Source organism: Anabrus simplex, chromosome 1 (genome assembly GCF_040414725.1).
Source record: "Anabrus simplex isolate iqAnaSimp1 chromosome 1, ASM4041472v1, whole genome shotgun sequence".
Lineage (NCBI taxonomy): Eukaryota > Metazoa > Arthropoda > Insecta > Orthoptera > Tettigoniidae > Anabrus > Anabrus simplex.
The window spans coordinates 683,883,356-683,909,763 of record NC_090265.1 but is presented as its reverse complement, the minus strand read 5'-3'; positions in this window follow the sequence as shown (position 1 = coordinate 683,909,763).

Here is a 26,408-nt window from a genome sequence, read left to right as displayed (position 1 = left end):
TTGTCTCGTCACGACTTTGCTACGGTTTGCAGACTTAGCGTATGTGTATTCTTATTGACTTACGGCATATATACATGTTATATAATCACTTGTGTGTATTACTACAGCGTGCTTTCACGTACAGTAAGTCCGACAAGTAACAGCAAATGTCAAGAAGGGAGCTGAATTATTTACACAATGCAAACACAGAAGAATAGTGTTATAGTAATGTGTATATCAGAATAAAGGCAGAAATATATAACATTAAATTGAGTGAGGGTGACAGAGAATGTTTATTTCCTTAATTCCTCACTGAGCTTGAAAACAGACTTATGAATATCTTGACTGATCATCTACTTGGGTAAGGGAACCCCCATTATTGATACTTATATTGAGGTTAGTTTGTTGATGGTTATGTATCGTTATTTCATTACGTAACTAGTCAAGTTGGCAGTAGTAATGAACCATTTAAAGGCTGATGACACACGGAGCAATTTTTGCCGAGTCGGCCACCGAGTCCCAGTAAACTAGTTGGCCTATGCTAATCAAGTGCAAGTGCAGTTCCACAAAATGAACTCTCCAGTATACAGTGTGAACGTGAAAAAAGAGTGGAAATCTATTGAATGTGCTTAATTTATTCGAAATTAGTGTGGAACTTTAAAAACAAAATGTTTAGATTTTTTTCTGGTTGTGTAAGTTATTGCTCAATTACTAATTTGTTGTCTGTCAGTTTAAAAGTGTAAATATTCTTTTAAGTTAAAAAACGACAAAAAGTGTCGTATTATATTTAGTTCACGAACTTCAGGAAACAGGGAGTTGGAAAGATGGTTTTTGATTGTGTTTTTCTCTGCCTGTTTTCTATGTTCATTTTGTTAAACGATTGGAAACTATTATCTATGTATCAACTGTTGTTTGTAAATAAATCAGTTAAAAAGGTCTGCCGTCGAGTCGGCGCATGGTTCTATTATATCAGATGGGATGAAACAGACACAGCGGAGCACACCGACAGGCGACAGACTTGCCGACTCTGCCTGTCGTTTGCTGGCGGTGCAGCAAATGCCAGGACAGTTCCTATTCATAGACCACAGCATATTTCTTCCACCTCCTTACCGAATACCATTCACCATAATTCATTTCATAAGCTGCTCAACTGCGGTTGATGTCAGGAAGGCCATCTGGCTATGAAAATATGCCACATCAATTCATATCAATTCATCTCACCTCATCCAAGAAAAGGGACTGAGGGGTAGACATATATCTTACTCCTCACTGTGTCAGCTTTGGCCCGGTACGACAGCCATGTTTTTTCTGTATTGTGGTCTGAGAATAGCAGTTTGTCTTGCCTCATCTAATGTCACGCTCGGTCGTGTGTTTTGTCACAGACAGCGGCAAAAACAGCTCCGTGTGTCAATAGCCTAAAAGAGAATAGGGCGGAGATATTTGCATTTCATTGTGATAGCCTTATGTGCCGAGTACTTTAATTCATGTTGTGTGCACTAGGTGGCAATATCATCACACTGTGTAGCTCCTTACGGCATCTGAATCAACCAGAGACGAAGACATATCAAGCCGCAGATATTACTAAAATATTCTCAGAGACACAATTCTTGGTAATTTGTTTTCCTTTAGACAATAACAGCATATGATATTGTATTGTTTCACTCATAAACTAATAGAAACAAATATGGTAATAATACATTTCGAACATTTTATTAGAATGAAAGGTAACTTTCAAACGACATAGAAATAAATAGACACTATAGTTTATTGACAACCATCAAAGTTCAAACCGTTCCAAACCACGCATCTAGATCAGTGAAACTAGAGGTGGGCACTATCGACTACTCGGGCGATAGAACCTACGAACTATGGACTGAAAAATCGAATATTTACAATCGAAAATACCTACTATTTGCATATCGAAAGTATTCAGTCGTTTCATGACAAAACACTCCAAAGTTTCTCTAACGATAGTGGACAGTAGTATTTTTACAAATTAGATTTTAAGCATAATTGGCCAATAATTAGAAATCACTTGTACAGACACTAATTAGAACTAAATAAATTGGCTTTACGTCGCACCGATACATATGGTATGGCGACGATGGGATAAGAAAGGGCTACGAGTGGGGAGAAAGCGGCCATGGTCTTAATTAAGATACAGCCACAGTATTTGCCTGGAATGAAAATGGGAAACCACGGAAAACCACCTACAGGGCAGCCGATAGTAGGGTTCGAATACATTGTACATATCCCCAATGCAAGTTCACAGTTGTGCAGCCCTAACCCTACAGCCAACTCGCTCGGTTAATAATAATAACAATTATAAATATAATAACAATAATCTTTTCTTCGTTTCTTAATACGTTTACCCTCCAGGATTGGTTTTTTTCCCTCGGACTCAGCGAGGGATCGCACCTCTACCACCTCAAGGGCAGTGTCCTGGAGCGTGAGACTTTGGTTCGGGAGATACAATTGGAAAGGAGGACCAGGACCTCGCCCAGGCGGCCCTACCTGCTATGCTGAACAGGGGCCTTGTGGAGGGATGCGAAGATCGGAAGGGATAGACAAGGAAGAGGGAAGGAAACGGCCGTGGCCTTAAGTTAGGTACCATTCCGGCATCTGCCTGCAGGAGAAGTGGAAAACCGCTTCGAAGATGGCCGAGGTGGGAATCGAACTCCAGTCTACTCAGTTGACCTCCCGAGGCTGTGTGGACCCCATTCCAGCCTTCGTATCACTTTTCAAATTTCGTGCCAGAGCCGGGAATCGAACCCATGCCTCCGGGGGTGCCAGCTATCACACTAACCACTACGCCACAGTGGCGAACAACAATAATAATAATAATAATAATAATGATAATAATAATAATAATGATAATAATAATATGTTCTCAGCTATCGTGTGCAGGTTTTTATTTGGCACCATATAGGTAGCTTGCTTGTTAATTTCATCGTTCCCTTTCACTCTAAAAGATGTCCGACTCGTTGGCTGAATGGTCAGCGTACTGGTTTTCGGTTCAGAGGGTCCCGGGTTCGATTCCCAGCCGGGTCGGGCGATTTTAACCTTCATTGGTTAATTCCAATGGCCCGTGGGGTTGGGTGTTTGTGCTGTCCCCAAAATCCATGCAACTCACACACCACACATAACACTATCCTCCACCACAATAACACGCAGTTAGCTACATATGGCAGATGCCGCCCACCCTCATCGGAAGGTCTGCCTTACAAGGGCTGCACTGGATTAGAAATAGACACACGAAATTATTATATATACTCTAAAAGATGGAAGAATCAAACGTATTTCTCTTGGCTGAATTGTAATTAATTTTGTCGGGTAATTACAAAATGTGTCACCAGAGATCTTTGACATACCGACATGGAGTGTCGAACGGACTTTCTCCTGGCCAAGGGATCCAGATACCGACTCTACCACTGATCCTCGTAGAATTTATCCTCTGATCTTCCGTTTGTTGTAAGAGGTGACTACAATGGGCTTTGACCATGGGAACATTGCTTGACAAACATGAGACCCCAAATTTGAGTCTAACTTCTTCCAGTAATTTTCGTCACGCTTTTCACTTTCGTCTTTCCTAACCGACCTCCTTTGATCAGATCTCGTTCTCTTTCGACCACAACCGTATTCTGTTCGTGAGACCTTTATAGCCCGTCCATTTCTTTTGCCGATATCTTTATTCTTCTATAGGTCTTCCATCTTCCTATTTCTTTTCTGATTAGATGCACGCTGGGATGGTCATCCAGTTGTACTTCCCCTCAAAAGGGTAATCACCACCATCGCCACCTTCAGGAGCAAGACTACAGATGTGGATGAGGGAGGTAAGACCTTCTGACGCAAATTTGTATTTAACTAGCAGGACGTACAAGTTGCTGATAGTTGACGATGTATTGGCTTCTGTTAGTACCCATCATTGAAGTCACTGGTAACGAAATGAGTTTAGTTAACAATTCTGTGAATTAGTTTTCTAAAGACCGCTTTGTACACTGTATAAGTGGCCAATCCACCTGGAGCAAGAACAAAGTGGCCACTTCTTTTACTGATTCTTAACATAGCTACACAGAGCTGGCCGTGGGAAAAGTAGTCGGTTGTAAGACCGACGTCTGCTACGCGGAATGTTTACTTGGTCAGTGGGTGGTTTTAACGCGTACTTTTACACTTAAAAGCGTAATTTCCTTGAGAACCATAAGAATTCATAATCACTAGACTGCGTGCTAAAAGCCCGGATTCAGTCTCAAACCTCTCCGCAGGGCTCGTATTGAATGAGGGCATATGACACCGTTGATAGTAATTCGTCCGTCGAATTGATACGTTAAGCCCTGAGTAGACTCCTTGATGTTATTTGTCAGGAGTAGCCTATGTGCCGATAAGAGGCACTCCCGGCACTAAAATCAATACATAAAATTTCGCTTGTTGAAACAATTATTGAATAATAATTTGTTTGAACAGAATATCTTAAGACACATATTCACACCAAAATTTAATCTCAATTGATCCTGTAGTTTCTTGCGTGATTTATCCACGAAGAAACAGACACCATCTTATTTTAATCTATAATCCGATTTCTTCAAATAACTTTATATATTATGTATTTTCAGCAGACTCTCCGTGGCTCAGGCAGCAGCGCGTTGACCTCTCACCGCAGGGTTCCGTGGTTCAAATCCCGGTCACTTCATGTGAGATTTGTGCTGGACAAAGCGGAGGCGGGACGGGTACTCCAGTTTTCGCTGTCATCTTTCATTCCAGCAACACTCTCCAATATCACTTCATTTCATCTGTAAGTCATTAATCATTGCCACAAAGGAGAGTGACAAACTTTGGCAGCCGGCACGCTTCCTATCCTCGCCGCTAGATGAGGCCTTCATTCTATCCATTCCCGACCCAGTCGAATGACTGGGAACAGGCTGTGGGTTTTCATTTCATTCCGTGTTTTCAGGACAGTTTCTTGAAATTAAACTAAGTTGGTCATGAGATCATTTTCTCTGAAAAATTTTGTGCGAAACGGCATTAAATTTTGCCCCACGGTTTAGACGTGATGTCATTGCGGAAGGCAGAGCGACTGACAGCTGACGAGATTACATTCTTATACAGTATATATATATATATATATATATATATATGGATATGATGATGATGATGATGATGATGATGATGATGCTTGTTGTTTAAAGGGGCCTAACATCTAGTTCATCGGCCCCTAATGGTACGAAATGTAGTGACAATTTAAATGTTCAAAATCATCCACTGACCAGAATAAAAAAACGTGAAGAAGAATGAATGGATGGATATAAATTTAAAACAATCAGTGGATCCGACGCAGAGACTATCATAAACGATAGTGTTACTGATCAAGGGACTGCTTCTAAAGCACAATCCTGAATCGAGGATGCTTGTTGTCTAAAGGGGTCCAAAATCCAGGTCAACGGCCCCTCATAATGGTACTTATCGCTAGTAAAGTAGAACCATGGTATTCCTCATGTTGCGGTACTACCGGGTAATCAAAAGTAGCGTAGACTTACGTTGTTCCACACATTATGGTACTACTCACAAGTAATGTACGTCGCATAGGCAACGCAAACCCATGGTGTTCCTCACATAGTGGGTACTAATCACAGGCACCGCAGACCCACGGTGTCCTTCATATAGTGGCACTAATCACAGGCAACCCCCAGACCCGTGGTGCTTCTCACAGTGGTACTAATCACGGGTGCTGGAAACCCCGAGTGAACCGCTCTCTGCTGCTACTAATCACAAACCTATTGTGTATCTAACATAGTGGTACTACTCGCAAGTAAAGGCGACACATGGTGTTCCCCGCGTGATGGTACTATCCACAAATAGTTTCATAGTTCTAATACCATCATCCCTTGGTCGCCCCTTTTAGTCGCCTCGCACGACAGGTAGGGAATACCGTGGGTGTATTCTTTGTCTGCGTCCCCCACCCACAGGGGATTATATATGGAAACTGTAAATTAAAAGGTGTGTAAGTGCCAACATCGGGTTTCCAGTTGAAAATATTTCATGTATAACAGTGGACAGACATGGAACAGGAGACATGTTTTTATATACATGTAGTTAGAGATTTCTTTGGAAATAATTTGTAAGTTTCTAAACGACCTAAAATTTACGTGGTTGTATCAACAGTGGTACCGTATGTGTAATAAAAGAAGGTCTAAGGTTTACTCTTCTTCACTAGATGGAACTGCCTTCACTGTGAACAGAAAAACTTTGTAAATATAGCACTAGACCGCAAAAAAAAAAAAAAAAAAAAAAAAAAAGCTAAATATGTCAGCAAGGTATTTGTGCGGAAACACTCAGAATCTCTAATCACATCTAGCCGACAAAAATATTCTTATATTGTTGTTGTGAATATGGCGGAAACTGGTTTCAAAGATTATCTTAAAATCGGGCGAGTTGGCCGCACGGTTAGCGCGCAGCCGTGAGCTTGCATAGTGGAGACAGTGGGTTCCAACCCCACTGTCGGCAGCCCTGAAGGTGGTTTTCCGTGGTCTCCCATTTTCTACCAGGCAAATGCCGGGGCTTAATAAAGGCCAAGGCCGCTTCCTTCCCACTCCTAGCACTCTCCTACCCCAATTCGCCATAAAACCTATCTGTGTCGGTGCGAGGTAAAGCAAATTGCATATAAAAAAGATTATCGTAAAGCCGTAGATATTTTTGTGAATACTGGGAGATTAAATATTTCCAGAGTTTCCTGGATTAAAATCAAAAAGGAAAATCATTACCAAATGTTTGCAAGGAAATAGCTTAACGATAGCTCTGATGCTTGTTGTTTAATGGGGCCTAATATTTAAGGTCATCGGTCCGGTGATAGCACTATCTGGATCATGTATTCGGGGCTGAACGCCTGTTATGTTCATTAATAAAAATACAAAATACAAAATACAAATACTATCTGGATCTCTTGCAACATTCGAAAGGAAAGGAAGACGATGAGAAGATCTAGTAAATATGAAGAAGTAACAACTTGAGTGGATAAACCACGTCACGAGACAAAATAAAGGAACTTGAGAAAAATGTCAGAAGAACACAAACAATTACTTTTAGTAGAATCTCACAGTAGACTTTTGCAATGTATTAGTTTGTGTGTGTGTGTGTGCTCTGAATTTTTGGTTATGCAAAAATTACAAAATCTAATAAATTTTATAAAATAAGTTGAAATCTTGAACCTTTATTACTTACAAGAACATGGTATATAGATGATTTTTAAGTTTTCATTAATGCGTTTTGCACTGAAGTACTATTTTCTGCAAACGCACCTACTTACTGTATCTCTATATATCTACTTCTGCAGAGAGAACTAAACAGGTCCGTCAGCAATCCCACCTGTTGTAGGCCTATGGTTATGTACCAGCTACCCCTAGATTGAGATCCAGGAGAAGCTTCGTGAAAACCACTGCAGTCTTGCAAAACTACACCGGCTGCAGCAAGAAAACAAATGTGGTTTTCTCCAATTATACCTGGTCTCGCCCTTAGGAAAGCCTCCCACCTGTCTATGAACAAACTTGGATTGTGTGGAAATCACGCAATCGTCTTCGTTCTGAAGTTCCCTGTCGACAACGTTAATTGCGACTGCAGGGAACCCCAGCCCATGGAACATCTACCTGATTGAATGCTGAAGTACACAACACACATTGAACTGAGTTTAGGAACAGAAAGCAAAGAAACTTCAACTCATTCACTGAAATATCTCCCACAATAACGTCTCCCGCTCTTTTGTATACCCGGCTTGCCGTAACTACTGGAGCACGTGTTGGATATAACCGCTTGTAGTGCTTGCAGTGGCGGGCCCACAAACTACCATGCTATAATGGCTGAGTCCTCACACTTGGTCTTATATTCATCATGATGCTACATTTCAGATGGGAAACAAACAATGGCAGTCATTTTAATACACAATTTCTGTAACAGAGTGCACTTGTAAATACAGAAACAATACAAATGCAGAAAATAAAGTTTAGGCCTAATAACTCATTGATTTATACACGTACAGACATTTCATTCTACTAAAGAGTTGCTTGTGTGCGGTATGTACCTTGAGCGATTCATTAGCTCTTAATTGCAACTCTGTTCCACAAAACACGTGTTTGAAAGGCAGGCGGCTATTTAGAAACTCCTGCACATACCGTCTTCGAGCTTCGGTTGCATTTCGACCAGATTCTCCACAGATTAATATAAAGTCTGTGTATTCGCCGTTGCTAAATACATGTGTAGATACGTCGACAGCAACTGTAGTGCTGCTGTACTAAATACCAGCCTATTACTGCGCGTTTGAAAACGAGACTTACTACGCAAGGGGTTGCATTAGACGGGTAGCGCTGCGGAACATGCTGCGGGCGACCGACCGGTTGTTATCTCTTCGTATTCTGCCGACACCTGCCGGCTGGCAGTAGTGCCCCTGTAAAAATCAGTTGGTACACATCCCATTCATCACTTTTGCATGCGAGTCGCCTGGTATACAAAGAAATTGTAAAATTTGGTACAGTTGACAACAATATTAACTTTGCTTTTTTACATTTTACAAGTTTCTTAGAAACAGTATCAACATATAAGTATGCAACAATATTGGCTAGTTTCATAAGTTTGTGTACTTAGTGGCATGTCTTATTTAGTTCAGCTTCCTGCTGTCTTTACATTTTGTAGTAATCTCTTGTAGTGTATAAAACTATAAACTAACAATACCTATTGCTATTACTACTATGTTTTATTTTTCAGAAGGCTAGACGCCAGTATGTTAATGATGCGAGTACTAGAAAAGTTAACTGGCTCCTAGGTTTGAGTGTTGGCTCCTAGATTTAAAAACGTATTTCATGGCCTGAGACATCCCATTCATCATTAGTGCTCACGAACACTTACTGTATACATAAGTAGAAAACAGGGCGCTGACGGGTGACCTGATATATACAGATAGAGATTTATTGCTAGTGCTCAAAATTTATTTTCCATTTCTGTACGGTGGCACTAATGCAGATGTTTTCAGCTCTGGAATAGCACACACTTGTCTCAATGTAGATGAGATTGTGTTGCTAATTTGCTAAATGCTCTCTAATGGAGTAGCTGCAATAGGGTGTGTCACGTTACGCCCGACATAGGAGTAGCCACGTGCTTAACTATTAGCTTAAGACATTCCTGACAAGACTGCGTTCCTCTCCCCAGTAATGCGTGGATGATCACCCTGTCACAAGCAATTTATTATAAATGTATGAAGTTGTATTCTTGCCCGTCAAGTTGGAAGTCTTTGTTATATCGTCGTCATCATCAGAACGTCTGGCTCGTTGGTTAGCGATGTAGCCCTCGGTTCGGAGTGCCACGGGTTCGATTCACTGTCGGTTCGGTGATTTTAGCTACGTCTAATTAATGCTTCTGGCAAAGGTACTGTGTGTTTGATCATCTTAATACACATGCAACACACCACACTACTAGCCACCTCATATTCCTCCTCGTAGGGCTGATGACAGGAAGGGCATCCTACCGTAAGACTGGGCCTGATTCATTCGAAGTGCCGACCAGAAGTAAACGGGGAACAAGGCCGAGAAGAGTAAGAGGAAGATGGTCATCAGAGGCGGCCCCGTGGTGTAGAGATAGCGTGCCTCCCTCCTAGCACGAGGCCATCGGTTCGACTCCTGGCAGCACGTGTGGGTGGGGCGCTGGGGCGGTAGAATAATACCCACGGTATCGCCTACCTGACGTAAGAGGCGACTAAAAGGGGAACCAGGGGCTCTCAAATTTGGAGAGTGAGCTGGCGACCACGGGGCCCTCAACTGTGTCCTGGTATTGCTTTTACTTACTTGTGCCATGCTCCTCACTTTCATCTATCCTATTTAGCCTCCCTTGGTCAATTATTGTTATTTTTCGACCCCGACGGTATTAGAGCACTCGAGGCCTACGGAGTCTTCCATTTTCACGCCCTTCGTAGCGCTTGTCTTTCTTTGGCCGATACCTTTATTTTTCGAAGTGTCGGATCCCTTCCATATTTTCTCTCTGATTAGTGTTATATAGAGGCTGGTTGCCTAGTTCTACTTACTCGTAAAACAATAATCACCACCACCCCCAATTCGAGTCCCGGCAGTTCAGGAATTTAAATTTGGACCAAGGGCAGAAACGAGTTATACTCAGCCTGGTGAGACCAGCTGAAGAGCTGTCTCACACGAGAGGCAGAGGACGCGGTCAAGAAGCCAAGCATTACGGTCAGGGATAGGATCGCATTGACCACGTGCACTCCGGTATCTGGAGGCCTTCTGATCAGTTTGGCAGGCCTAGACACTAACGCGCCACGGGTTTGGTTTGTTTCTTTATTTGATTATAGAGGTTTCACTGACTTCCAGGCCAGGCTGAGTGGCTCAAACGCCTGAGGCACTGGCCTTATGACCCTAACTTGGCCGGTTCGATCCCGGCTCGCTCCGGTGGTATTTGAAGGTGCTCAAATGCGTCAGCCTCGTGTCGGTAGATTTCCTGGCACGTAAAAGAACTCCTACGGGACTAGATTCCGGCACCTTGGTATCCCAGAAAACCGTAAAGGTAGTTTGTGGGACGTTAATCCAATAACATTATTCATCTGACTTCCAGGTCACCCCTCGACAGGAACCGCCACGACCTTGAAGTGGATATTCGTTCAGTTCCATGTGAATGTCAAGACGCTTCAAGTACAGTAGAACCTCATTAATCCGTACTAATTGCGTCCCTAGGTTGTCCGACTTAATGAAAGTCCGGATTAAACTAAATAACTTATAAAGTGAGCCAAGGTACATATTATTCAAACACTCTGCTCAGTAAAAGGAACGAGTACGGTACAGTATTTAAAATTTAAGAAATACAAAATTTATTTAGTATACAAGATATAAAGCAATACAGTATTTTTTTTTTGCTATGGGCTTTACGTCGCATTGACACAGATAGGTCTTATGGCGACGATGGGATAGGAAAGGCTTAGGAGTTGGAAGGAAGCGGCCGTGGCCTTAATTAAGGTACAGCCCCAGCATTTGCCTGGTGTGAAAATGGGAAACCACGGAAAACCATTTTCAGGGCTGCCGATAGTGGGATTCGAACCTACTATCTCCCGGATGCAAGCTCACAGCAATACAGTATTGCAAAGCAAAGTCATCTCTGTACAGGCCATTAAGGCCCTTGGAGTGGTGGAAGGTAAAGGCTTCCACTATCCGTAACCTCGGCACTTGATGGGGTAGAGTGGTTAGCTCTACGCCCGGCCAGCTTTGTCCCCAGGAATTAACCTGGTACTCATTTTTGGTGTAGGCTGAGGGAACCTTACGGCCATATAGACTACACCCCCGAAGGGGAAATCTAGTTTCTTAAATTTTACGACTTTCTGACGAGGATTCGAACCCACGTCCTTCCGGGCGAACCGAGCACGCCTTTACCGCCTCGGCGAGGCAGCCCCTAATACAGTATTAGGCCGTACAAAATACATAATAACTAGTGAAGTACAGAATTAAAAGATGGCAATCAAGGCACATCTTCATTGAACATGCTTGACATGCTTACTGGTTTGAAGAAACTGCTGATCATTTGGTGTCTTCCTTTGACATTACCTTATTTAATTATTAACTCCCGCAGATGCCTCAAATGTTCGTAATATGCAGATATCTTTCCATCGTTGTTATCGTCAACGTATTTAATGACAATATTTAGTTGTCTTTAGTTTCACTAAGTTTTAGCTTTGGGTTAATAATATCACCTGCTTCATCCTGGTCATATTAATCCGTCTGAGAGTTTTCTGCAGCCATTACACTTTCAACGATCTCCTCTTCTGCGTAGTTTACAGCATTGCGCTCTTAAGTCAGCTTTATACTGTAATTGAATTTATGTATTATCACAAAACGGCTGTACGGATTAAGCGAAGTCCGAACTAATGCGGTCTGGATTAATGAGGTTCTATTGCATACAGGTCACGACATCGTCCGTCACAATCCTAGTGCGAGTCAAATAAAAAATATACGCAAAAGGTACAAACACCATCTCAGCACAAATAAAAAAACCTTTGATGGACCGGTGGGGAGAGGGAGGGTGTTAAAAGGTCCACCTTTATCTAATATTCTTCGCATTTTCATATATTGTAAATAAAAATCAGCAATTGCTGTTTTGTGCGTTTAAATGAGTGTATTTTGTTATTTTGTTAGAATTTTGTTGACGGCCTTCCTGTAATAATGTATATTTTAATCTGCATTCTGTATTATGTCCTTTTCCTCCATGTGTTCCTTGACTCCTTTATTCAGTTAATTTGTTTGTTCCTGCTCTCCATGTATTCCAGAACTCTCCTAACTGTTCTCTTTGACGGCATTCTTTTTTATGTGTCCGTAGAAACAAAGTCTTCTCTTTTTAAATGATGTTCAGATTTTCTCTTTTTCTATAATTCCGCACTTGGACGCAGTCGAAATTCTTGTCCTACTTTCCTCAGCCCTAGTATTTTCATCAAGAATTTTGCTCTCTCTTTTCTCGATGTTTTTTCGTAAGCCCTTCCTGTTCAATGAAATGCATTCGTGTGGCTTTATCACAGTGTTGTAATGTCTGAGCTTATTATTATTATTATTATTATTATTATTATTATTATTATTATTATTATTATTATTATTATTATTATTATTTCTTTCTCCGTTAGTGTCTTCTAGGGACCACGTGACAATTTCAATGCTTCATCCTTTGGTGTTCCTTCTTCTTCATCCAATAGTCCTTCATTATGCTCACCGTCTCCTTTTCCTTCCCTCAGACCATTTTGAGCCAGTTTTTTTCCCTTCCCGACCTTGGAATCCTTCCATGTTAAACATTTTCTTTCCAAAAGTCTCTCTCCCTGTTGCTGCTTCTCCTGTTATAATACTGTTTCTTTCCAAATCTTTCTTGACTTTATGAATCCAGGTTGCTGTTGACTTCTTGGTCCAAAAATTATCTATCACCTCTTCCGCATTTTTTCTGTTGTGTTTTCTATGTTCCGGTAAAGTACATCATTACTTCTTGATTTCCAGAGTTCTGTAATTCTTAGTGGACCGAGTATTTTCCGTATACATTTTCTTTCGAGTACCTACTTCTAATTTATTCAGCTTGTTATTCAGTACTAGACATCCACTCGCGTATAGGCATTCCGGTTTGACTACTGTGTTGTAGTGTTGTATCTTGAGATGTTTAGATAAACATCTTTTGTTCTAGATATTCCTAGTTATACCGTATGCGCCTTCCATCTTGTGTGTCCTTTCTTCTTGAATCGTTTCTTCAAAATATCTGAATTTGTTTACCTTCCTTATTCGACCCATTTCTGTTATTGGAAATTCTGGAGCATTTTTTTATATTTGTCATAAATTTGTTTTTTTTCTACAGAAATTCTTAAATCTGTTCTAATGGCTATTTATTCCAAAGGATTGATTTGTATTGCTGCATTTTTCAGGTTTTCTGAAAGTATGGCAAAATCATCTGCAAATGTTAGGCAATTTATTTCAACACCTCAGTTCTTTCTTCGCAGTATTATTGGTGATGGCTTGTGTTCTTTCAGATTTTCATCTCAAATTCTTGCTATTTTCTCCAGGACTCAGTTGAATAGGTGTGCAGGTAAACCATCACCTTGCCTTACGCCTATATTTATTCCGAATGGTTTAGATTATCACCAATAAATTTTACTGTTATTATTGCTGTATGTTGGGTATTCAGCCCGAGGGCTGGCTTGATCCTCCACACCTCTGCCAACAGCTGTCATATATAACCCAGGTGTCACTAAGGAGGCATACTAGGGAAATGAAGAGTCATGTAGTTTCCCGTTGATTTCCTCACCGGGCCAGAAATTGCTTTTACATATCAATCTGCCAAGCCCACCGAAATGCATGAACCAGCCAACCCAATCAGCGATATTTTCACACTATTCATAACAGGAACTGGCTGCATAAGGAATGGTATTACCACTATCGCTCATACCTCAGTCACTTTTTTATTGTCGAAGCCAAGGATGAGACTGAGACAGGTCAATGAAAGTAACAAATTTATAATAGCCCATACCAGAAGACATAGTGCACTCTAAACACAACATCCCGCCAGCAAAGGTATGTTATTATTATTATTATTATTATTATTATTATTATTATTATTATTATTATTATTATTATTATTATTATTATTATTTTATGACAATTAGTAATTATTGTATTCATTCTATTGAGAGTTAAAGGTAATGTAGACAATGCACTTATTTTCTATTTTCCTTCATACTTTAAAGTGATTTTGTCGCTCATATTAAGTCCTTTAAAGAAAGGATTTTTAGGTGATTTTATGAGCCTTTTTGCGGGCCCTAGTGATGAACATCTTTCAATGAGTCAGACTGTTGCTTCGCTTCACCTTCGGGTCTACTCCCGTCGTATGCACGATACACAGTGACTCGGCGCAGGAACATATTTTCACCAAGGCTGTGAGTAGGTGAAAGATGTCCTACGTGTGATAATTCCTGCATCGTGGTGTCTCCTGACAGTAATGTTGTAGGGCGTTAAACCGCTGTCAAAGCAAAATATTAACTATTAAACATCACAACAAAGTTAGTGTACAGTCTCACATCAAACATCACCGCTAATTTAAATTAAGGTGATGTTGACAGAACCTTATTCATTTCGTTCTGTAATTACAGGTCATTGTGAGGCTATGGCTCCCATTACTGCAGCGTCTGGCACTCATTATTAACACCACCTGCTCAACAAGTTGTTACACCATTGAGGTGTTTTGAACCGTGTCTTCAACTCAACAGCATCAATCAAAAGAATGGCAGTAATTTATCACGCTGAGTGGTCAGCAATATCATTGCTATTTCATGTAGGACTGCTGACTAGCCAAGCCAGTGCAGGTGGGCTTGCTTGCCCACAGGTTCGTGAGTTCGATTCCACGCCAGGAAGTCTGAAAGCTTAGAAACGAGACAATCATTTCTAGGAGGAGAACACACACACAGAGGCTATTCCCCCAGCCTGGTGGTTGTGATTATTGTTTGAAGAAGTACAACTAGGCAAATCTTAGCAGTTAAGCCCGATTTGTTCAACCATGTGTTCTATTTTTCTTAACAACAACAACAACTACTACTACTACTACTACTACTACTACTACTAGTAACCACCATCGCTTTTTCTCCACACCTGTGGCATCGCGGATGAGAACTGTGTGGCACATGTGGATTTAGCTCTGTTTTACGGCCGGGTACCCTTCCTGACGCCAACCCTATGTGGAGGGGTGTACTTACTTTTGCGTGTTTCTGTGGTGGTTGGTGTGTTGTCTGGATGTGAAGAGGAAGGTGTTGGGACAAACACAAACAACCAGTCCCCGAGCCAGAAGAATTAATCAGACGAGATTAAAATCCTCAACCCGGCCGGAAATCGACCCGGCACCCTCTGAGCCAAAGGCTTAAACGTCAACCATTCAGCCAAGGAGTCGGACAATTAACAAATGTTAACTAACAAATGTTATTAATTTTACATTTCGATAAAAATTCCCCTGTTTCATGAAAACATTTCCGACATTCGTTACGAAACAGGTGTTAAGAGACAAATTAACGTTTTCGAGGTTCTTTATACATAAAGTGTTCAGAGCGGGCTTCTAGTCCTATTAATCACAGCCAGCAAATTATTAAGCATTTAAAATAATAATAATAATGATAATAATAATAATAACAATAATAATAATAATAACAACAACAGAGCCTCCGTGGCTCAGGTGGCAGCGCGCCTGCCTCTCACCGCTGGGTTCCGTGGTTCAAATCTAGGTCACTTCATGTGAGATTTGTGCTGGACAAAGCGGAGGCGGGACAGGGTTTTCTTCCGGTACTCCGGTTTTCCCTGCCATACTTCATTCCAGCAACACTCTCCAATATCATTTCATTTCATCTGTCATTCATTAATCATTGCCCCAGAGGAGTGCTACAGGCTTCGGCAGTCGGCATAATTCCTATCCTCGCCGCTAGATGGGGCTTGATTCATTCCATTCCTGACCCGGTCGAATGACTGAGAACAGGCTGTGGATTTTCATTTCCAATAATAATCATAATAATAATAATAATAATAATAATAATAATAATAATAATAATAATAAACGAGACCTCTTGGGAGTAAACATCGTGATTGTGCAAACGGTTTCTGCTGCCATAGTAGCATAGACAAGGCATTACGCTGTTATCCCCTCAGTAAAAGAATGTCCGAAATTCATCGAAGACTTATATCAATATTATTTCTTATTTTTGTACTTCTTTGGCCTTAAGTCTCCTCCTCTGTCTCGACATTATCCTTGTAACCAACAATCTTTACATACTGCTGACTGAATACTTCCGCCTTTTGAAGATCATCACATACACATTCTCCTTGTTCATTAATTATTCCTGGAATGTCCTTCTTGGAACCTGTTTCTGCCTTAAAATACCTATACATACCCTTCCATTTTTCACTAAAATTTGTATGACTGCCAATTATGCTTGCCATCATGTTATCCTTAGCTGCCTTCTTTGCTGGATTCAATTTTCTAGTAAGTTCCTTCAATTTCTCCTTACTTCCACAGCCATTTCTAACTCTATTTCTTTCCAGTCTGCACCTCCTTCTTAGTCTCTTTATTTCTCTATTATAATAAGGTGGCTCTTTACCATTCCTTACCACCCTTAAAGGTATAAACCTGTTTTCGCATTCCTCAACAATTTCTTTAAACCCATCCCAGAGTCTGTTTACATTTTTCCACCGATCATAGTTACTTTTTAGAAACTGCCTCATACCTGCTTTATCAGCCATATGGTACTGCCTAACAGTCCTACTTTTAAGACCTTCCTTTCTATCGCATTTATTTTTAACTACCACAAAAACAGCTTCATGATCACTAATACCATCTATTACTTCAGTTTCCCTATAGAGCTCATCTGGTTTTATCAGCACCACATGCAGGATATTTTTCCCTCTGGTTTGGTTCCATCACTTTCTGAATCAGCTGTCCTTCCCATATTAACTTATTTGCCATTTGTTGGTCAGGCTTCCTGACGTTCGCATTTCCTTCCAAATTGACATCTGGCAAATTCAGATCTCCCGTTACAATCACATTTCTTTCCATGTCGTTTCTCACATAGCCGACTATCCTATCAAATAATTCCGAATCCGCGTCAGTGCTACCCTTTCCCGGTCTGTACACTCTAAATATATCAAGTTGCCTATTATCTTTAGAAATGAGCCTTACACCTAGAATTTCATGTGTCTCATCGTTAACTTTTTCGTAGCTTACAAATTCTTCTTTCACCAGAATGAATACTCCCCCTCCCACAATTCCTATCCTATCTCTACGATACACACTCCAGTGCCGTGAGAAAATTTATGCATCCATTATATTTCTCAGCCATGATTCAACTCCTATTACAATATCTGGTAAATATATATCTATTAACTTACTTAATTCTATTCCTTTCTTTACAATACTTCTACAGTTCAACACTAACAATTTTATGTCATCCCTACTTGATTTTCAGTTCCCTGTTCCCTTATCACCGCTCCCTAGGCCACCCCGTTTCCCTGAATGTACCTCCCTATTACCCTTCCAAACAAATTTCCTAACTTACACGTACCACTGCGGTTTAAGTGAAGGCCATCTGAGCGCAGATCCCTAAATCCTACCCACCTATTAGGATCTAGAAATTTCACTCCCAGTTTCCCACATACCCACTCCATAGTCTCATTTAAATCTCCAATCACCCTCCAGTCAGTATCCCTCCTACACAGTATTCCACTAATAAAAAGCTCCACTTTCTTAAACTTCACCCGTGTTGCATTTACCAGAGCCCACACATCTCCAACTATGTTGTTACTTATATCAGCTTGCCTTACATTGTTGGTACCAACGTGAAACACTACCACCTTCTCCTTCCCCTCCTCCCTCTCTTTCCTCAACACCTGCCTCAACCTAATTCCTGGATAACATTCTACCCTAGTTCCCTTTCCTCCACACACTTTCCCCACGTGTCTAACGATGGAATCCCCCATGACCAGAACCTCAACCCCACCCACCTCATTTGATCCCCTACCCTCCTGGTCAGCCCTATCTTTCCTGATAGCTGCAGAAGCTACTTCTTCCTCCCTTTTTTCCTTCCCATGACCCTGTTCCACCTGTCTTTTCCTATCCTCTATTCTACATTTCCCTTTCCTACCTTTTCCCTTCCTCCTACTTCCACACATCTCAGCAACAGTTCCCTGTTCCTCATCTTCCCTCTGTTGTTCTACCTGGAGTGATTTGTACCGAATCACACAGACACCTGTCCTGAATTCTGATCCTGAATAGAGCCCTTAGCCTGCAATCTCCTTCCCCTTAGAACATTAGACCACCTGTCTTCTACAACTCCCCCCTTTCCTTCTCCTCTCTCTTGTACACCTACTGTAACCTGTACATTGTTTGAGGGAGTCCTATCTTCCTTCCTGTCTTCTGTGAGAATCCTAATTATCTCCCTCAAACTCTCCAACTCCTCCCTTATACTCCTCAATGCCTCGCCAAACACACAGTTCGTACACTCGCGCTCCTTAGCCATTCTTTACGGAAAAAATGAAAATAAAAATAAAATAACTTATTTGCAAAATATAAATGAACGGAGGGATATATTGTCTGGGATAGTACTCAAAGATCACATAACAATAAGGTAATTACTATACGACTACACTACAATACTACGTAGTCGTACTCTATTTTTTATCCTACAACCCCTAACAGGATAAAAACTGCTTTTAATTACTGAATATCGAAAGTAATACACAAAAACTACACAATTCCTAACTGAAATTAAGCCTATCCTAATTACAACAACAGAAATTTAGTAAGAGTTTTTACGGGTACCACTACTACACCAGTACTACACAAATATTTTACAATAATAAAATAAGCACACTAAATTCTAATAGGATGTTTCTCGTATACTACTGTACAGTACACTGCAGTAATTTTTAAACTACTTTCAGACGTATCCTAATTACGATACCGGTACCGTATGTCACTACTAAGCACAAACAGAAACGAAATTTGCAAGAACTACTGTACTCAAAGATTACCAACAAAGCTAAATGCTTAGACAAATTATTATTAGTACTACGCTCTAATAGATACACACGTAAGATAACACACGAATATAGCAGGCAAGATACGGCACTATCTAAATGTACTGTATCTATACTACAATGTATCTACTCTACAATTCTCAGCTGAAGTGTGGTTACGTGAATTTTTACCGCTGGTGGATCAGTATTACTTTCCCTACTACGCGGGACGGAGAATAAAAGTGTCCTTAAATGCTGAGAATAAGGGGTTGTCTACTATAATTTCTGTCAAAAGCACGCCAGAGGCTTGGAGTGCAATATTATTGGGATATAGGAATTTGATTAACTTTTACTCGATGAATAAACGAAGGTGGAAAGTACAAAGTGTGCAGGGAGCTAAGACTAAAAATTATCGGAATAATGAATCAGCTGACTTTGTATTTATTTACACTACTATCATGTGCATGTAGCAACAATCGTCAACAATCCAAAAAAACTGTTAAGTACCGTAATTATCCAGTGAAATTACCGTGAATTCTCTTTAACTTCTTTTTAAATCGATGTTTACAGGCTTATCGTGTTATTTAATGTAATAAATTATTACCTTCGTGATAGTTTGAACGGATATCTGTACGAAATATCGGAAAAGTAGCGGCGGAAATTACCATGAGTTACAACTCCTTATGATAATCTGCCTTTGTAAGTATAATACCAACGAACCTACAGATATTTAAAAATATTGTTTTAAAAGTTAATATTATTACCTAAAGTATTTCCTAAACCTAAATTCGAAACAAAGTACACCTAGCTAGCCTACGTAACCTAGAAAACGTAATCTACTGAACACCAAATGAATTACATGTTATAAAATTCAAATAAATAACACTACTCCCAACTTCTACCAACAAGTACTAAACACCAATATACAAATAGCACTAAATGGAACGCACACACACACAATTTAAATAATTTCAATAGGTTTTAACTACTTTTTCACTACAATAATGCAAGAGCTCTCTCAACAGCGAAACGTTCACAAGCGCATCCAAAGCTCACAGCCGAAAATTGAATTGAATTGAATTGAATTGAAAATAATCATGGTGGATGTCCAGTTGATACCTGTCTCAAGACAGATTTACAGGAGAAGAGGAGGAAGACGAAGAAGAAAAAGTTTTAACAAGTTTTTGCTGAGACACTTATTTTGTTAAATTGTGTCTTAGAGCTACTTACGATCAGTGTTAACCCTTATCATTCGTTGAAGAAACAGGGCATGATTGTTACAAGGGAAAAATAATGAGCTCCAATTCTTTGAAAATAAATAAAAAAGCCAAGAGAGGCATGCAAAGCGAAAGACTCCTTTGGCCTCGCAAAAATATTGCTGTCGCAGTAGAAAATTTGTGAAAAACGTAATCAGGACGCTGGTTGAGGTAAATAGGAAATATAAAGGCGTTTCGCAGCAAGAGTGAAATTATGACTATAGAATGAACCAGTGTTTCAATTACCAATAGTAATTAGAACATTATTTTTATGAAGCAGAGGAATGGTATGCTATAAATTAGAGTTACCTAACTCCCTAGATACTTCCATCCAAAATTAAGGCAGTCTATTCTACTCAGGTAAGTCAATTAATGTTCCTTTCACATTATACTGATCCATGTCGCAATATGCTTCAATTTATTTATAAGAACGCTGTGGCATAATTTTATTTAACGCGTCATAGGGTCGCAGGGAGTGAAGGCAGGAACCCTGGATGGCCGTGCCATAGGCCATGAGAACCCCGTATTGGTCCAGAAGGAACGAATTCCCCGAGTTGGGATCGAGCCGCAAGCCGTGATTTCATTCATGCAGACCCCTACTAGAACACCAAGCTCAAGCACAGCAATCTGGAGGAGGTGAGATTTGAACGAGGGGATCTACATAACAATTGTCACAGGTTGACAAAACTGTCTTCTTAGGGCTAGAATAATCTGAATTTAAATCAATACATCCGCCACTGTGCTAAACTCCACAGATCTAACACGACACATAATTAAGAACTGCATTATAGAATGCCAGGAGTCGATACTACTACTTACTTGTGCTGAATTGGGAGAAGTGCGTATTTGCAGGAGTGGCCGTTGACATCTGGTAGGCAGTCACAAAGGAGAACAGTTTTATAGGCGGGGAATTACAGCGAGTCCGGCGTCCTCTTAAGGCTATAGAATGTTGCTTCATGGAAGGAAGCTCTTTCATTCGTATTACAGCGCTCTAATTGATTCTCAGTCCTCTGTGATTCTCAGTCGTCAGTGCTAGTCAGTCGTCAATGATAGTCAGTTCTCACTTGATTCTTATTCGCTGTTCTGAAACGCCAAGTGCAGCGTGGTGTAATTCGCGAACTTAATAGGTACATTTATGTGTAAAACTGTTGGCAGAGTAATATTCAATCGCCGTGAGTTACCTCACGAGAGCTAGTAAAGATATTAAGTAGCGTAAACCATAATAACACGTGCGCGGATCGTGCTAGTAACGTGTGCGAGCTATATAAAAGGTAACCGCTGTCAAGAACTGATTTCAACCGGGCAAGTTCTCGTAATTAGTGACGCACAGATTGGGACTAATATTTGCGCGGAGCCTATAATCAATAGTAGCCAAACACTAAGGTTGAAATCTGCTGTACGATCACGCTAGGCGGTGAAGTAGATGTTCTGAAGTAAATCTACAAATTCCAGGCACGACCAGGATCAAGCAGACAACTACCAAGATGTATCCAGGACTCGAGGCGAGGACCTTCATCCCTGTGCAAGGTGCTGACATCGTGGGCTAGGCACACATGACATAGCGGCCATGTGAATCGTCGGTGATGGAGAGGTGGCTACTAAGTTAAGTCCTTTTGTTCTATAAGCATGTGAAGTAATATTTGATGCACTAATGCTTTCTTAAATAACTCAATTAATTGTTAAATGTAAGCCAGTGCGGCATTTGCTTTGCTTAGTTTTAGTAAAATTAAATACGTTCAGTGCTGTATGCATGTTTAGGCCCCGGGCTAAGTGCTATATATAAATTGGATGGAAACAAAGGACAGAATAGGTTATACATAGCTGTGTGCATTAGTTATTAGTGTTTTATTCTTGTATGAGTTGATTTTTTTGCTAGTTGTTTTACATCGCACCGACACAGATAAGTCTTATGGCGACGATGGGATAGAAAAGGCCTGGGAGTGGGAAGGAAGCGGCCGTGGCCTTAATTAAGGTGCAGCCCCAGCATTTTCCTGGTGTGAAAATGGGAAACCACATAAAACCATCTTCAGGGCTGCCGACAGTGGGATTAGAACCCACTATCTCCCGGATGCAAGCTCACAGCCGTGCACCCCTAACCGCATGGGCAATTCGCCCGGTGAGTTGATTTTTTATAGAGATATTGGAAAGATTTTTCGTAATACCAAATGGGCTGAGCGCCAACAGCGTCGCAAAAGTATTCGGAGTAGAATAGATACAGCACCGAGCTCGATAGCTGCAGTCGCTTAAGTGCGGCCAGTATCCTGTATATTAGATCAGTAGCGTCATCTTCTCACTGTGCACTTTCTTCCTATAACTAAGAGCTTAGGAAAATTTCTTATCAAGTGAACCCCGTTCTATTCCTCAGTCCAAAATTAAAATACTGGAACTGACCGGAAACGAACCCAGGGCCTTTTAATAAGAGACAGGCACGAATCCTCACACCACAGGCTTAGTTAATAAGAAATATATTACAGTACCGGTCAAAAGTATACGACTACATAAAACATCACGAAATGTCATCTAAAACCTAAAATTGTGCCACTAGACCTGTGTAATTTTCTTTCTGAACTCACATTTAATAGGATATACTGTACGTCGCCTGATTTCATTGAGTTAGTCCAAGTACTCTTTTAACTCTTCTAAGGTCGCAGCAAAAAATAAAAAAAATCCGAGCTCGATAGCTGCAGTCTCTTAAGTGCGGCCAGTATCCAGTATTCGGGAGATAGTGGGTTCAAATCCCATTGTCGGCAGCCCTGAAAATGGTTTTCCGTGGTTTCCCATTTTCACACCAGGCAAATGCCGGGGCTGTAACTTAATTAAGGCCACGGCCGCTTCCTTTTCACTCCTAGCCCTTTCCTTTCCCATCGTTGCCGTAAGACCTATCTGTGTCGGTGGGACGTAAAGCAAATTGTAAAAATAAAAAAATTGGTATGATATAGGCCTACTGTATACTCTAATTGGTTGCAACTATTACCGCCAAGATTTGTTTGTAGACTTAGAATATGTATGCTATTTTTTTTTTTTTTTTTTTTTTTTTTGCTATTTGCTTTACGTCGCACCGACACAGATAGGTCTTATGGCGACGATGGGATGGGAAACGCCTAGGAAGTGGAAGGATGCGGCCGTGGCCTTAATTAAGGTACAGCCCCGGCATTTGCCTGGCGTGAAAATGGGAAACCACGGAAAACCATCTTCAGGGCTGCCGGCAGTGGGGCTCGAACCCACGATCTCCCGATTACTGGCAATATGTATGGGACATTTTAGTATAAAGATAAAAATTCCGGAAATATGCGGCACCGTTTATTTGCATGTTTTAATTTTTTTCAAAGCAGTTTCGAGATGGTTGATGTTTCTTTGTCTTTGTTATAGATGGTCCAAATTCTCGGGGCGAACTATCGGCGTCAGATTTATCTGCCCTGAAAGTTTCATTTACCCTCTGCAGACGGCATCCCAGAACACATTTCGGATGCCGATAATTCACACTGTGGCCTATGACAAAAACAAAGAGAAATTGACCATCTTAGCGTTGATTAAAAAAAACATAGAAAAAGCAGTGTCGCATTTTTTCTACAAACAAATCTTGGTGGTGATACTTAAAACCAATTAGAATATATAGTACATAATATTTCCAAAAATGTTTATTTTCTGATGAGGCTTTCCAACATTTAAAAATGTATAATTTCTATAGTACAGTACTTGGCGTAACTCAATTAAATAAGGCAATGTATATCATATTAGATGCGGAAGCTCAGGAAAAAAATATAGAGGTCTAGTAGCACAATTTTAGGTTCGAGATGACATTTCATGATTTTTTATGTGGTCCTAAACTTTTGACCGGTACTGTAGAGTTATGTTTTCGAGGTCAAGAATGTCTTTAATTATCTTACACTTCTTGAGTCACCATTCTTTTGGGGATACTGTCGTTTTCCTTACGATTTATCTTCCCTGCGTGTGGAATCAAATTATGCATTATCAATACCCCTGCATGTCGTAAAAGGCTACTAAGAGGGGAACTGTACTCACTCTCTTATCTTCTAAGCCAAAAACATATCCATGATTCAGTGCTTTTCTGTGTAGTTTGTGATCAACTACATTCACAATCGACTATGTACTAGTACTAAGGTTCCGGGTTCCACTCCCGTGAGAACGGCAACTTAAGCTCACCAGTGTAAGTATGGGTCATAAAACAATCAGCAATCGAGTGGTTGGCGATATAAAAGCTCATCGCTGTTGAAAGGTGAAATACCGCAGTATCGCAGATAATGGAGTAATTTAGTATTCAATCTCGTTACTCAACAAGAGGCTATTAGCAGCGTGATTGTGATACTCATCGTTCTTGTGTCGACATCTTTTGTCATCACTGGAGTTTAATGGTCGCTGGCGCGGCCGTAAAGCAGGAGCTGATTGAGATAGAATCGTTGGAGCGTTCGAGACGTAGAAAATGTAGTCTGGAGTAATACTTCTTATCCCCTGTGAGAACGTGGCCTAGCAGACATAGCTACAAGGATCCACAGGAGTAGCTTAGTTTGTAGCTTTAGTGATTGTTCATATGGAGACTGCAGACACGGTATATCCAGCTGCACATGTAATTTCGAAAAAGGTTTGAAAAATGTACAGTTATAGCCCTTCAGGTAAGAAACTCAATCTTGAAAACATCCTAGGGATATGAGCTATGAATGTTAGGTAAATAAAATATAATAAATTATGAAAATATGTTCTTTATTTATTCCTAAAAATTACAATCCTTTTCTTAATCACCCTTATCCGGTCGATTAGATTAGTAATTTTCCTTTTTCTAACCACTACGATCGCCAATGTGAGTCAATGCAGAGTTTCACGTAAGCTCCTATAACTAGATTCGGTGTGGAGATTTTTCAAAAATCAAAAAACACCTAAGGGTATTGAACCAAAGAACACATTACAGAAATAATTATGTAAATAAGTTAATTTGGTTAGGATTTGAATGAAAAAGAAAACGAGTAAGTAAACAAGCGATTTTAGGCTGACCGAGCTCGATAGCTGCAGTCGCTTAAGTGCGGCCAGTATCCAGTATTCGGGAGATAGTAGTTTAGAACCCCACTGTCGGCAGCCCTGAAAATGGTTTTCCGTGGTTTCTCATTTTCACACCAGGCAAATGCTGGGGCTGTACCTTAATTAAGGTCACGGCCGCTTCCTTCCAACTCCTAGCCCTTTCCCGTCCCATCGTCGCCATAAGACCTATCTGTGTCGGTGCGACGTAAAGCAACTAGCAAAAAACAAAGAAAACAAAAAAAAAAGATTTTAGGCTGTTTTCCAGGAAATGGATTTAGGCCGAAAGTGATTTTCTAAATTTGTTTTTTAGTTTGATAGAGATATCCAAAGATCCACAATTTGAAACCTTTCTGGGTCATCTAGTCCTTCGACTTTCGGCACAATAGAGTAAATTGCTTAATTTTACGTTTTTCGTGGTATGGGGACCTCTACTCTGTCTGCTAAAAATATTTTCAACATTAAGAACACTCCCCAAATCTCACACATCTAATACTGTTTGCGTAGGATGCGAAGGTTTTTTAATTTTTTTTTTTACAAATTGCTTAACGGCTCACCGACACAGATAGGTCTTATGGCGACGATGGGTTAGAAAAGGGCTAGGAGTGATACGAAAGTGGTCGTGGCTCTAATGAGGTGCAGCCTCAGCGTTTGCCTGGTGTAAAAAATGGGAAACCACGGAAAACCATCTTCAGGGCTGCCGACAGTGGGATTCGAATCCATTATCTCCCGAATGCAAGCTCACAGCTCTGGTCACACGGGTCACGGCAGGGTCGGGAATTTTAACCAAAATTGGTTAAATCCGCTGGCACGGCGGCTGGATGTATGTGTCGTCTTCATCATTCTTTCATCTTCATCACGACGCACAGGTCGCCTACGGGTGTCAAATCAAAAGACCTGCACCTGGCGAGCCGAACGCCCGGCACTAAAAGCCATACGCCATTTCATTTCATTTACTCATGTAATCACGTACAGACATTCGCACTACACGGAAAAGCATAAAATTGTCGATTTGAACGCGCTCTGTCATCTTTTAAGCACAAAACATAGTTTCATCTTTTCCGTTTTTTCTTTCATTTTGTTCTCTGAAGGGGTACGACGCCCT